The sequence below is a fragment of the Dermochelys coriacea genome, chromosome 9 (assembly GCF_009764565.3).
Source record: "Dermochelys coriacea isolate rDerCor1 chromosome 9, rDerCor1.pri.v4, whole genome shotgun sequence".
NCBI classification, from domain to species: domain Eukaryota; kingdom Metazoa; phylum Chordata; order Testudines; family Dermochelyidae; genus Dermochelys; species Dermochelys coriacea.
In genome coordinates this window covers 63,357,370-63,370,473 of record NC_050076.1, presented here as the reverse complement: position 1 = coordinate 63,370,473, position 13,104 = coordinate 63,357,370, and the positions used below count along the sequence as shown (strand labels likewise).

Below are 13,104 nucleotides of genomic sequence, written 5' to 3'. Positions count from 1 at the left end.
CTGCATTTTCCCAGTGATTGAGGCTGAAAACCACCACCAAATCACTGTGTTTGAAAGGCTATTTATTTCCACACACTCAGCCTATGTCAATTGTCCATCAGTTACAGCTCCTGTAAAGCAAGCTATTGGCCCCTTGAATGTTAGCTTAGAGATCAGCTAAGAAATCTAATGATAGGTGATGTCTGGATCATTGATCACTTTTAGCTGTGATTTAAAAGGTTTGGCCCCATTTGCACATGAATTATTGCATGCATAGTATTCGCAGGACCTCATTTGCCATTGGCATGGCCCTGTTATCAGGGAAGTTAACCCACACCACCCAATTTATGATTGTGTAGGTTGTAGCAGTTTGGGACTTACTTTATACTGAATATGCATTTCTAATGGCAATAATAAAATGCAATTAAAAGTAATATTTTACCCTCATTGCATGATTCCAAGAACACGATGTATGAAATGTAACAGCGGTCCCCTCACCATGAGAATCCAGTGGTATTTGAACCCTGGGCTTTCTGCTCCAAAGCAAAGACCTCTGCTAGTTGTGCTAAAGGAGCAATCCTGTGAGCTGGCAGTGGTAGCAGGTTGTTAACCTCCATGTGGACTAGCTACTAGAGCAGGTCATGTGTGTTACACATTTCCCAGGCCTCCGCTGAGCTGTCCCCTGTAGACCTCTCCATTCTCAGTGGTTCCATGATGGGTTTCTTGCTCCGATCAAGGACACTTCAGCCAGCCAGAGGGGTCACTGAAGAGTACAGCAAATGGTCTCTGAGTCTGCAGTGTCACGCCTGAGCCAGCCCAGTGCTGAGCTATTTCAGTCTCAGACTCTGATCCCCCATGTGGCACATGGTCACTAGACCCTGACCAGGTTGACCCATGCAGTGAAAGGGGCCATATCAGTAGATAAAAATAGAACCTTTGAGTGGAACAAGATCAGATTAGGCCTGAGGACTGGAGTCTCTGTAGAACATCATAGCCCTGTTTGTTCTGCTTTGCATTTCCTGTCCCTGCTAGTGGTGTTTCCTGGCGGTCCTACCCTGAAGCCATCAGGGTTCCATCCGCCTCTGAGACCCCAGTATTCGGTGTGACAGCAAGGGAATTCAGCAGGATGATTAACATAATTTGTGGTGCTGCTAGTCCCAGCAGTTAGTCATCTCTTGATTGGTCCTCTAATCAGCACTTTCTGTAACACTCATTTGGCAGGAATAATTAGAGGTCTAGACCTCAGAGGCAGTAATCCAGCCCCCTTTTAAAGGCTCCCATCCCAACTGAAAAGACCAACATCAGGTGTGAGTTGTCCCATCTCTGCTATTCCCTAGGGAGGGAGGAAGTATCCTGAGGAAACTACCTATGTTGCCAGGGGGCATCCATGAAGCACCTTCTCTCTTGGGGAAGGACTGAGGACACACAAATATCTTCCTCTCCACTGGAGAGCTTCAGGTCCCTTAGCAGCCTAGATGAGGAAAGATCTGGCAGAGCCATTCCACCTTCAGCTGTGATCTCCCTCAGGAGATGTCACAAGCTAAGCAGTACATGAATGGCTCAAGGAACAGTGGAAGGGCTGGGCAAAATTCTTCCAAAAAAAGGTTTTCCATCCAAAAAAAGTTTGTGTCAAAAACTTGTTGTGGAAAATTTTCCATTTTTTTTATTAGGAAAATATTTTTCCCCCCTAATTTTTCATACTTTCCATGCTTTGAACAGCTGGGGTTTTCACCACCTTCTGACTGGTATCCTACTGGCAGGAGTGGGAAAAGAGATGGAAAGTGCAGGAAAAAACCCACTTGTTGCTACTGATTGTTTTTCAAGTGGAGAAAGTCACACCCTCACTTTCAGCTGTTAACACTTGTGAAAACTTTCATTTACTAGTGAAAGAGTTACTTTTAAAAATGAAAAGGGACTTTGCTATCATGCTTGCTATTGTTCGCCAGCTAGAAAAAGCTGGGAAACTTAAAAAAAAAAGTGTGGAATACTCACTTTTGAAATTTCCCATGTGAAAATTGGATTTCCTGATGAGAAACCTTCCAAAGGGAATTTTCCCCATTAAATTTTTGGCTGGAAAAATACTCCAGTTTTCTAGCCAGCTCTACCTGGAAGCCACCATAAGGAAGAAAAGTGACATCTCCCAGAGAGGGTACAGTGTGTGGAGGTATCTTCCATCATGGCCCCTGCTGAAATGAACACAAAATGGCTGCCTATATCTAGAGACAGCATGAAGCTGCAGTATACAGTAAATAAAAGGCATATATATAGGTAAATACAGCATCACAACTGAGACTAATTCCCTGCTAAAGTGCAGACATGTGCTATAAATATTATTGTTGGAAGATGCCCGCCATGGCTCAGGTTGGATAAGCCTCCAGATGTATCCCAACCTCTGGATCTCAGGCCAGAATCATCATGTGCTTTCCCATGCTTCTAGGCTTCTCCTAGGACAGAAATAGCACAAGGACAAGTGCGCCTTTGTGGTATTTCAGCGTTTGACTTTGAAAGAGGGAGCAAGTACACAAAAGAAAATGTTAATGGAAGCTTTTTGAACCTCCAAACAGATTCAGCTTTGTTTCAGGTGTGACGTTCCCCTCTGGTGGTATCTTGACTGGTGGTCTGCTAGGTTCACCAGAATCCTTGACTCGGGGAGCCAGCCTTACCCTGCTCTGCTGTGAGCCCCCAGTCCTGGGCTGTTAACGCACAGCCTCTGGCCTGTAAGCTGCTCCGAGCTACTTGCAACTGAATGACACTAGCCAACATCTCCGATCCCAGAAACAACCCTAGGAACCTCTGTCTTGCAGTGTCCAGTTATGCCCGCTGGCATGAGTTTGTCAGTTTAACAAAGAAATTGATATGTACCAGGTTTATTATCCCAAGGGGAGTCTCTGATATGCTTCAAATCAAATGCACTGCTTCAGGTAAAACAAACAAACAAATTTATTAACTACAAAGATAGATTTTAAGTGATTATAAGTCAAAGCATAACACGTCCAATTTTGTCAAATGAAATAAAAGCAAAACGCATTCTAAGATAATCTGAACACTTTTAGTTCCCTTACAAACTTAGATGCTTCTCACCACAGGCTGGCTGATTGCCCTTCAGCCAGGCTCTCCCCTTTGATCAGTGCTTCAGTCGTGTGGTGGTGATGTCTGTAGATGGAAGTGGGAGAGAGAGAGAGAGAGAGCATGGCAAAAGTCTTTCCCTTTATCATGTTCTTTCTTCACTCTTGGCTTTTCCCCCCACCCCCTTCAGAGTCAGGTGAGCATTACCTCATTGCAGATCCAATCTGACCAAAGGAAGGGTGGTGACTCACTTGAGAGTCCAACAGATCCTTTGTTGTTGCCTAGGCCAGTGTCCTTTGTTTCTGTGAGCTGGGCTGGGCTATGTACATGCCTTGATGAGGTGTGAACTGCCCCTCTGCTTCTGGAGAGTTTTTGCCTGGGCTTGCTTTAAGCCATGAGGACACATTTTCAGCCTCATAACTATATACATGAAATTACAACATTACTATAACATTACCATAACAACAATGCTCAATACATCATGAGTCTTCCGAAGACAACCCACATGACAAACTTTGCATTAGATAGCACACAATCATATTATAAGGATGAACATGGGTGTGCTGGGTGTTCCCCCGAGGTGCAGAACATCACATCAGGTTTGGGGTGAAGATTCTTATTTATTACCTATCACAACTATAACTACAGGGTGTTTATCAGAGAGACTTGGAGAGGTTAGCAGCATGTACAGACCTTACCAGGGTGAACAGTAAAGGGTGGTCTGGAGGTTAGATCAGTCTGACAGCTGAGTTTTCTGAGATCTGCTCCCACCTCTCACATTGACTTACCCTGGGATGTGGGCAAATCAATGGGGCCCACATTTTAAAAAGTTCCATTAATTTGGGGCAGCTCCATTTTTTGTGTCTTCAACCTCAGAGGCTCAGAGTCAGGTTCCCAGAGGTGCTCAGCACATCTGAAAAATCAATCCCAGAATATTTTCAAAGGTATTTGAGCATCTAAACATGCAACTTGGTAACTAGCAGGATTTTCCAAAGTGCCTCATTAAAAGTGTCACTAGGTGCCTACCTATGTCTTCATGTACCCAAGCTCCTTTGACAATTTGGCCCCCAGTTCCTCAAGTTGGGCATACAAAACTATAGGATGCTCAGTGTGACTCAGTTCCCCAGCTGTAAAGTGAAAGCAACAAGAGGTCAGACTAGATGATCAGAATGGTCCCTTCTGACCTTAGTATCTATGAATATATCCTTCCTGGGGGTGTTGAGAGGGTGAATGAATGTTGTAAAGTACTTGGAGATCCTGTCATGGAGACTGCTACTCACTGCTAGTGCACCTCCTCCTGGTCGCTCTGGGGATTAGCTGATTCCAGGTTCAACACCTCCTTTCCACCTCTCGCTGCACTCCCTGCCTTCTCTTCCTGGTAAGATGCTCCATGGTCAGGGCTTAGCCTTCTGGCCAAGTCACATGTGTCCTCCCATTCCTGGGTAGGGAGGTCTCTTTATACAAACAGGCTCAGGCAGTTCCCATTCATTGCCCATCCAGTGCCACTTCCCCAGTGACTGGCAGGGGAATCCAGGCCCACCCTCTAGTCTGGGTTCCAGCTCAGGGACCCTCTAATCAGTAGCCATGGCCTGTTCCATTCAGGACCTAACTGCCTTTTCCCTGAGCCTTTCCTAATTTTCTGGCTCCCCCACTTCTCTGGATTTGCCAGCCCCAAAACTCCCTCCCTCCAAGGGAATAATTGTAGGCTACTTTGCCTCGGCAGCCCCCAAACACCACACCACACCCAAGAGCAACTTCAGCCTACTTCCCTACAGCTCCCCTCTCTGCTGCTGACTTCCTGTCTTTATAAACCCAGTGCAACTGGTTCTTCCACCCACCTGATCACCCTCACACACAGCTGTACCCTGTCTGGTTAATTGGCCTCCTGCTTAGCCTACATTAACCCCTTCAAGGCAAGTGTGGAGTGAACACCCGTCACAGATCCCTGAGTGAAAAGTGCTATCAACACAAATCTGGGGTGCTCACTGGCTCCATTTGATTTTCTCACAACTGCTATGAGCAAAGGACAATGCCTCTTACATTAGGGAGAGAGAGGCCAAGAGCCCAACAAGAGAACCACTCCTTTTCTCAGTGGAAACTGGAGAAGATTTTCCAGAGCAGGGATGCACCTCCCATGAGTCTATGAGCTTCTCTAGACCACAAAAGTTGTACTGCTCTCACTATACCAACCCTGCTAGTGTGGACATAGTTATACTGCTATAAAAGTGCTTATACTGGTTTGGGGTATGTTGTCTATACAGGCATTGCTACATCGCCATAGCTATGCTGGCATAACCCTGTAGTGTAGACGCAGCCTACGCCAACAGAAGGGGTTTCTCCATCAGTGTAGGAACACTGCTTCCCCAACTGACGGTAGCGACATCCATGGAAGCATTCTTGTGTTGATACAGCTGCATCTACCCTGGGGGTTAGGTCGGCATAGCTACATCAGTCAGGGGGGTGTTTTTTCACACCCTTGACCAACATAGCAACGTTGACCTAACTTTTAAGTGCAGACCAAGCCACAGATAATAGCAGTAAAGGAAGGGGAATAAGCTATAAAAGCATAGGACACCACTATCACTACATCCGCACCAGGGGTTGTACCAACATCACTATTTTGGTTAAAAACAACCACACACCAACCCAACATAGTTGTACCAGTAACTGTGTGTAGACTAGGCATATACCAGCAAGCAAAACAAAGCGACCGCCAGGCCAGGTGTGGGCTTGCGGCCGCTCAGAGCTGGCTCTATTCACCCTGCAGTGTTAATAAGTCCACCTTGGGCTCTCCACATTCTATCCGATTTCCTTGGAAATTGATTATAGATTTTCCTCTCAGCATTTTTGCCTGCTAACTCATTTGGATGCCAAAATAATACACAGAATAAAGTACAAATCCTCTCCCCTGACAAAATGATGAATTGGGTCGGGGACAAGAGTAAGAGCTCAGAAGAGTCTTTGGCGCTTCGCTACAGCTGCATAATTACAATCTGCAGGCTCCACCCAGCACAGCTGCTGTGTAGGGACTGGGAAACACATCTGAAGTGTCAGTGGGGGGAGGTTCTGTGGATTACACACATCCCTCCACTGCCAGATGGGCTGGACACCCCGTTCCTGATCCAGCAAAATGCTAGTTTAAAATTAAACTTGTGTGTAGCCCCAAGGAAATCAAGCAGATTATTCCTGTGCTTAAAGTTAAGTCGGTGCTCAAGTGCTTTGCTGGATCAGGGCCAGCATTGTGGAAGAGCAAGCTAATGATGCCTCAGGACACTGGGACCTTCTCACCTCAAAGCCATGAGACCCGTGCGTGAGGTTCACACAACCTCTTGGACAGTTCTGAGCTACATGGGCATCCGCACAGCGCCACTGAGTGCTAGCCTAACAAGCACTGGGCTCTGTGCAAGATGTGGGATGGATTCTCTGGGGATGGACCACTCCTAAGGTCCAGGTCAGAAATCAGGATGTGATACATGTATGACATTACATCAGTTTATGCCCAGCTCCCTCAAAACTCTGCTGCATCCTCCATCCAAAGGGATTCTATGGAGATATTTCTATAGCTCACTTGTGCTGGTCTGAATTGGCTGGAGGGGTAACTCTGGGCCAATGACAGTCTCCCTCAGAGCCCTGTGTCCATTGTCTGATAGGGTGAGGAGGGGAGGTGACAGGGGAACGAGCAGGCTTCCATCGGTTTGAACTTGTGGCAATGCGGCAACCAGGCCTCCAGCTGGGTGAGGAGAGTGACTGCACCTGACATGGACAACAGCTGAGTCAGGGACTGAAGGGTTAAAGAGGGAGATGGAGGCACCCCTTAGGGGCTGAGTGGAGCTGTTCACTGCCTTGGGCCTGGCAGCATCCACCTCAAACCAAGGAGTCAGTCTGTCTGTGCAGCTCAGCAGTGCGGCAGGGAGCTGAGTGGGAAGAGCTGCAGAGGTTGTGAGGCACCTGAGACTGTGGTAAGCCTTGGGACAGACGTAGAGCAAGAGGTTAGGGTGCAGAACCCATGCTGTATCACTAGGGAGCGCAGCGCAGAATTCAGAGTCCCAGGGAAAAGGGGATGAGGCAGCTCTAAGTCACCTTGGACCTTCCTGATCCTGGGATGTTCCAGGGGCTGCAGCAGCCCCTGGGGTACCTTGGAGAACCCTGGGGGCCTGTCTGAGCCACGACAGCCTCCCCAGCCTGCCTGAAGCCTCCACATTGCTGGGAGACCCAGCACCAGGGCACCCTGAGCAGCCACAGACCCCAGCCCGGGGCACCCCAACCTCCTATTGCCCCCTGCCTAGGGCACCCCAACCTCCTATTGCCTCCAGGCCAGGGCACCCCGACCGGCCACTTCCCCAGCACAGGGCACCATGATCACCACCGGCCCCAGCACAGGGCACCTCGACCTGCTAGCACCCCTAGTACGGGCACCCCAAATGGCCACTACCCCCAGCACAGGGCGCCCCTACATCCTAAGCAGCTCCTACTATAGAACCTTTCTAATCAAAGAGGTGCTGGAAAAACGGGCTCCGTCTTTGGCAGCTGCTTTACGATAGTAACTGCACAGACAGGATTTTTTAGGTCCCTGTCTTTTCACAGATACACATTCGCCTTCTAATTACATACCAGGTCCCCTTGACTGTGGTCACAATCTGAATTGATAACCAATCTCCTGCCTGCCTCCTCAAGTACTAGGGCTCTCTCGCACTCTCACTGCCGGAGTTTTATACAAGCTGTTCACCTGCAGTTCATAGCTCCTGCTACCCATCGAGCCACTGTCTTGAGTGTTTATATAGGGCCAGTCACTGTCACATCTGGGCTCTGAGTCTAGGCATGTTCAGCTTCACTGCAAAAAAGAGGTGTTTTTTTATGCTGGGATAGCTTTTACCAGGTAAAACACTAGTGGGGACAAGGCACGGTTGCATTGACCTCACTGTACTTAGCCAAGGTCTACCAGTGTTGACTTTGGCTAGCTACATTAAGGTAAAAACTACAATGCCTTCCCTCCATGAGGATTTTACATTGAGATAGCTAACTCCATGTATGCAGTACACATTGTACAGAGGTCGCTAACCCATGGGCAAAGCACATATTCTTCTCAGTGAAAACCTTGTCTAGACAAAAGTGCTTTGGTCCTCTGAATTGGCTCAATTAGCAACTGAAAACCCCATTTAACACCACAGGCTTGTCTACATGGAGTTCTTCCATATATGAACATGCTTATTCCAGAGTAAGAGAGCCTTGTTCCTGTTTAGCTTAACCCACTTTCAAAGAAAGAGGAACAAGACATTCCTATTCTGGAATGAGTGTCCACACATGGAGTTCATCAGGAACAACTCCAGGTGCAGGCAAGCCCCAGTATAGACACAGTTCAATACCTTTAGCTCCATTTTGATAGAACAAATTATAGTCTCAGATCCCCATTGGGCTTTCAGTGTAGCATGTGTTAGAACGTACAGTAGCTTTGCCTTGAATAGTGTTTGAGAAGGCATTAATGAGACCAACCTGGTACCTTCATGTAACACAACTTCTTTAATTTTAGGAGTGGAGGTGCCCACCAGAATGGGATGAATGGCCTGTCTGTCCTGTGTCAATCAGACCTTCTGAATTCAGGCACCTTTTGGAAACACTTACTCCAGAGAATGGACAGGATGCTGCAGGACACAACACTGTGCTTGGCCACAAGGCTGCAATTCTTGGCTATTCCTCCCATATGAGGGCTTTTCAGATTAGGCACTTGTGCCCTATGCATTGAGCTGTTTACATGGGAGACCTGCATGGGTTCAGACATAGAAAACTCCCTGTGAGTCATTAGCAATCAGTTTAATGTTTTAGTGCTGGTGAACACACCATGTAGGCTCTCCTAGAATGGCTTTTCTGATTATATGTCCAGAAGAGGTAGGACTGAAGAGTGCCTTGGCAGAAAGCCAAAACACCGCTACTTTGGATCTCACAGAGACAGCAACCTACCAATGGAGACCTGCAGCTGGGTAAGTCATACCCTGACTGGCCACAAGGGGGTGCAGAAGAGGCAACCCTGTCACAGACAAACCATTGCTTTCTAGATGGTTGGATGTTTGGCTTAGATAAGAGACTGGTTGTGCATCTTAGCCAATGAGGATGGAGCAGGCTCATGAGGGTTTGCAGCATGCGTCACTAACACTCCAGCACTGTCCAACGAAGCAAATGATTAAATCTGCAGCATCAATCATTTAGCATCATTAGTGCAGAAGCTCTGTCAGAGGATGAGCATCACCTGCTTGGAAAATACCTCTCAGCACTGTCTCTGTGTTGGCACATCAGCAGGAGATGCATTATCCCATGACAACAGCCTGTATTCTGAAGACATTCTCTCTTAAGATCAGAAACATACAAAGGCTCCTTGCTACCCACTTATGCTTGGGAAACATCCCAATTAGAAAAAAAACAGAGGTTCTTCCGACTGGCAGCGGCTATATAAATAAACAGGAGCGGTGCTGAGCCTACAATAGCCTGGCACCCCAGGAGTACCCCATGCCAGATGGCAAAGGTCTCCCAAATATGTAACTCAGCATGTCTGAAACGCTCAACACCCCTTGCACACTGTTGTTATATTTATTTCAAACGGTGCCTTGTAATATATCATCGAAAACTACCACCACATTGGCTACTAATATCACTGTGAAATGAACGTAACCACGCTATATGTGAAATTATGGATACTCTCCATATTACGGTTTAGAGTCTTTAAAAATACAAAGGAGAAAAACAAGGGTTTTTTTTCCCATAAAAAGGAGAAAGGCAAATACCTCTTTGGCTCAGTTGCCAATCAAGGCAGGTGTAACCAGAGATTGGGACAAACTATTTCCCCATGGTATTTCTCCCTCCCACCCCACCCCCCACTGTTTCTCTGATATTCTTGTTAACTGCTGGAATTAGCCTACCTTGCTTGTCACCATGAAAGGTTTTCCTCCTTTCCCCCCCCTCCCCCTCCCCGCTGCTGGTGATGGCTTATCTTAAGTGATCACTCTCCTTACAGTGTGTATGATAAACCCATTGTTTCATGTTCTCTGTGTGTGTGTATATAAATCTCTCCTCTGTTTTTTCCACCAAATGCATCCGATGAAGTGAGCTGTAGCTCACGAAAGCTTATGCTCTAATAAATTTGTTAGTCTCTAAGGTGCCACAAGTACTCCTTTTCTTGATGCAACATCGCGACACAGCTTTTCCATTCCCACTTGCTCTCCCACCCTCCTCTGGCCGCCTGGAATGGAGGGAAGGGGTTACACATTCTCCAGGAAGTATAGAGTCTAAAGTCTCCTAAAGCTGCTTTCGTTAAACAGTAACTCCCAGGCACCCTGGAATAGGCACAGACACAGTCTCACGTATGGAGCTCTGAGCTGCTGTGAAACCTCATGACTCATTAGCCCCATTCACAGGCACTCACATTGCAGTTACATTGAGTCTCCACCAGAAGGCAATACACCACGGAAATATCCCCAGCCCTTTCTCTTCCTAGCCTGAGCGTGGACTCCTTTCTCTCCTCTGGAGGGGGTTTTGGATTTTGTACCACCATGTCCTTTTGCTGAATGCTCTCTGCTCTGCTGGATACACATGCACTCAGGCGCCTGGAGAATGCTATGTTCACAGCATACACACAGACAAATTAGATCAAGACAAATACTCTTGCTGGAGGGCTGCAATGGGACGCTACATTATTTAAGAACATAAGATTTCTTAGAATTCAGCACAAGAACACACAAAAACCCCAAAACAGAGGGAGAGAAAACAGGCTAGGGTAGTGAGGCACAACTCACCTCACCTTGCTTTAAGCTGGTTCTGTCTATCATGACACTGATTGCATGCTTTGCTACAGAGCCCCCGCTGGCCTGCAAGCAGGACCAGGAAACCCTCTGCCTGCTCCCCTGCCCCCCCCCCCCCAACTTAAAGTAATAGCTTGCAATTCAGTCCTCAATACATCACAGAGTGTAACATTAACTGCTCCTGGGATCAGGCGGAAGGAGAAGCAAGCTTATGGGATGCACCAACCTTGCAAGGCTCTCACATAGACTCGTGGGCAGCCCCAAGTGTCTCAAAGGCTGCAACAGAGTTCCATTGCCCAAGGCTCATCACACATGAAAAGTGTGGATCATTCCACTTAAAGGAACAGCACAAATAACTAGAGTCTGTCATTGTGCTGATTGAATCCAGGAGTTGAGTCAAGGTGTAAATAATAAGTAGCAGTGAAAATACTGAGCTTGCATAGCACTTGCCACCCTTAGTGCTGGCCAGTGTTATTAATCCCTCTGCTTTCATGAATAATTAAGAACCCTTGAAACTAAAAACTAAAACAAAAAACCCCACATATTCAGATATTCAACAACTGGGCTAGTCCAAAGAGAAACTTTTCTAATTACACTGGTGGGGTTATGAATTATTCACAGCCCTGAAATATACAGATCCGCAGCCAGCAGAGCAGATCTCATCCATCCAGAAATGCACAGCCAAGCCAGCCTGGGATATTATCTGAACGGCCACTTGTCTCCTTGGGAAGCTCATTTCCATATAGAAACTGAACCCTGTGCAATATATTTCCAGGAGTGATTACTAATGTCTGAGCAATCAGGGAATGGGACCAAAAAAGAGAGGGGAGGGTATTGATCTGTTTTGAAGTAGGGAAGTATCTATTCATCTGGGAGTGCTAACCACTGAGGGGTTTGACAAGAATACGAAGTCTCCAGCCCAGGTTAGCATTTATCACCACCTCCTCCAGAGTGAAGTTCTAGGGTGGTGGACTTGCTTGAATGGTCTGACCAGATGGACAGCCCCAGGTTGGCTTCAGACAACTTTGAGACATCTCTGCTCAATTAACAATCTCACTAATCGTCCCCCAGTGTCTGACAACCTCCTGTTTTGGGGGAAGGGCACTGAGGCAGTTGTAATGGGAAGTTCCGAGGGCATCTTGATCTTATGGTTCAGTATGGGTTTAGCGCAAAGGCACTAGTGTTAGCAATGGCTGACTGTCTCTACTGGGGATGGATGCAGGTAAAGTGCCTATCATAATGTTATCCAGCAATAAAGCCTTTGATACCACGAAGCACAAGACTGACTGGCCTGGGTAGCTTTGCAGAGGCAGAATGCAAAGAAGAACTCCTAGTCAGTCAATTTGGGGTTCTTGCTTTTACGGAGCTAGATACTGAGTTTTGCATGTTTATTTTTGTTCGTGTTCCTTTTCCCTTCAGTAAAAGGCTCCTGTTCTAGATTCCAAAATGTAGTGATTGTGGGGAAGAACTGCCTGCTCAGGGTGACCAGGGGGAGTTATTGCATCTTCCCAGAGCTGAAATAAAAGTTAGTGTGGCTGTGGGCTGGAGTTATTGTCTGCGTTACTTTCTAAAAGGAAAAGGAGTACTTGTGGCACCTTAGAGACTAACAAATTTATTTGAGCATAAGCTTTCGTGAGCTACAGCTCATTTCGGGTTCCTAAATATTTTTTTACCCACCTCTTGTTGCTGCCTGGCAGAAGAGTTCCATACCTATCTACCTATCCTCTCCCTGTCCCCATGACATCTGTCTGTGGTTTTATATATGAGTGGGTTCCTTCCCCTACCAGGGACCCAAGGGACAAAAGTGGGTCCGTGCTCTTCCTTTCTAAGTGCCCTCTCATGCAAGATGCCACACTCCTATTTTGTGCATGAAGTGGCCCCCAGAGAAGGCAGTCAGCACTTTGGCCTATAGTGTCATCAATGTGCCGGAATACAGCTTCTTTCCATCTCATCTGGATACTGCAGTCCCTGTGCTTTCCCAGTGCTCGAGAGAAAATGGGGAGTGGATTGGAATAAGCAAGTTAAGGCTCACAGGTTCAGGTTGCTACTAACCTTATCTGAGCTGATTTACCTGGCATAACCAACCAGGCTGGGTTAATGAAACCTCCAATATCACCTCTCACAGAGCTGATCCCATTGGCGGTCTCATCAGCACAACACAGTCATCCCCCTCCCCCATCCTCCCCGAAACACCTGACCTTGGGCAGTTGCTGCCAACAGCTGAATAATTATTTGTTTAGAATGCAGTTAAAGCTCCATTCATTGTGTCACT

General features: G+C 47.0%; 1 long non-coding RNA gene across 1 annotated transcript; it reads right to left on the bottom strand.

Moving 5' to 3' along the window:
- Positions 1 to 582: 582 nt before the first annotated feature.
- LOC122455725 lies at positions 583 to 3,107 on the bottom strand. The gene is made up of 3 exons (XR_006274161.1): positions 3,061 to 3,107; positions 1,346 to 1,450; positions 583 to 742 (listed from the first exon to the last, which is right to left on the bottom strand). It is a non-coding gene; the product is annotated as an uncharacterized LOC122455725 (long non-coding RNA).
- Positions 3,108 to 13,104: the final 9,997 nt, after the last annotated feature.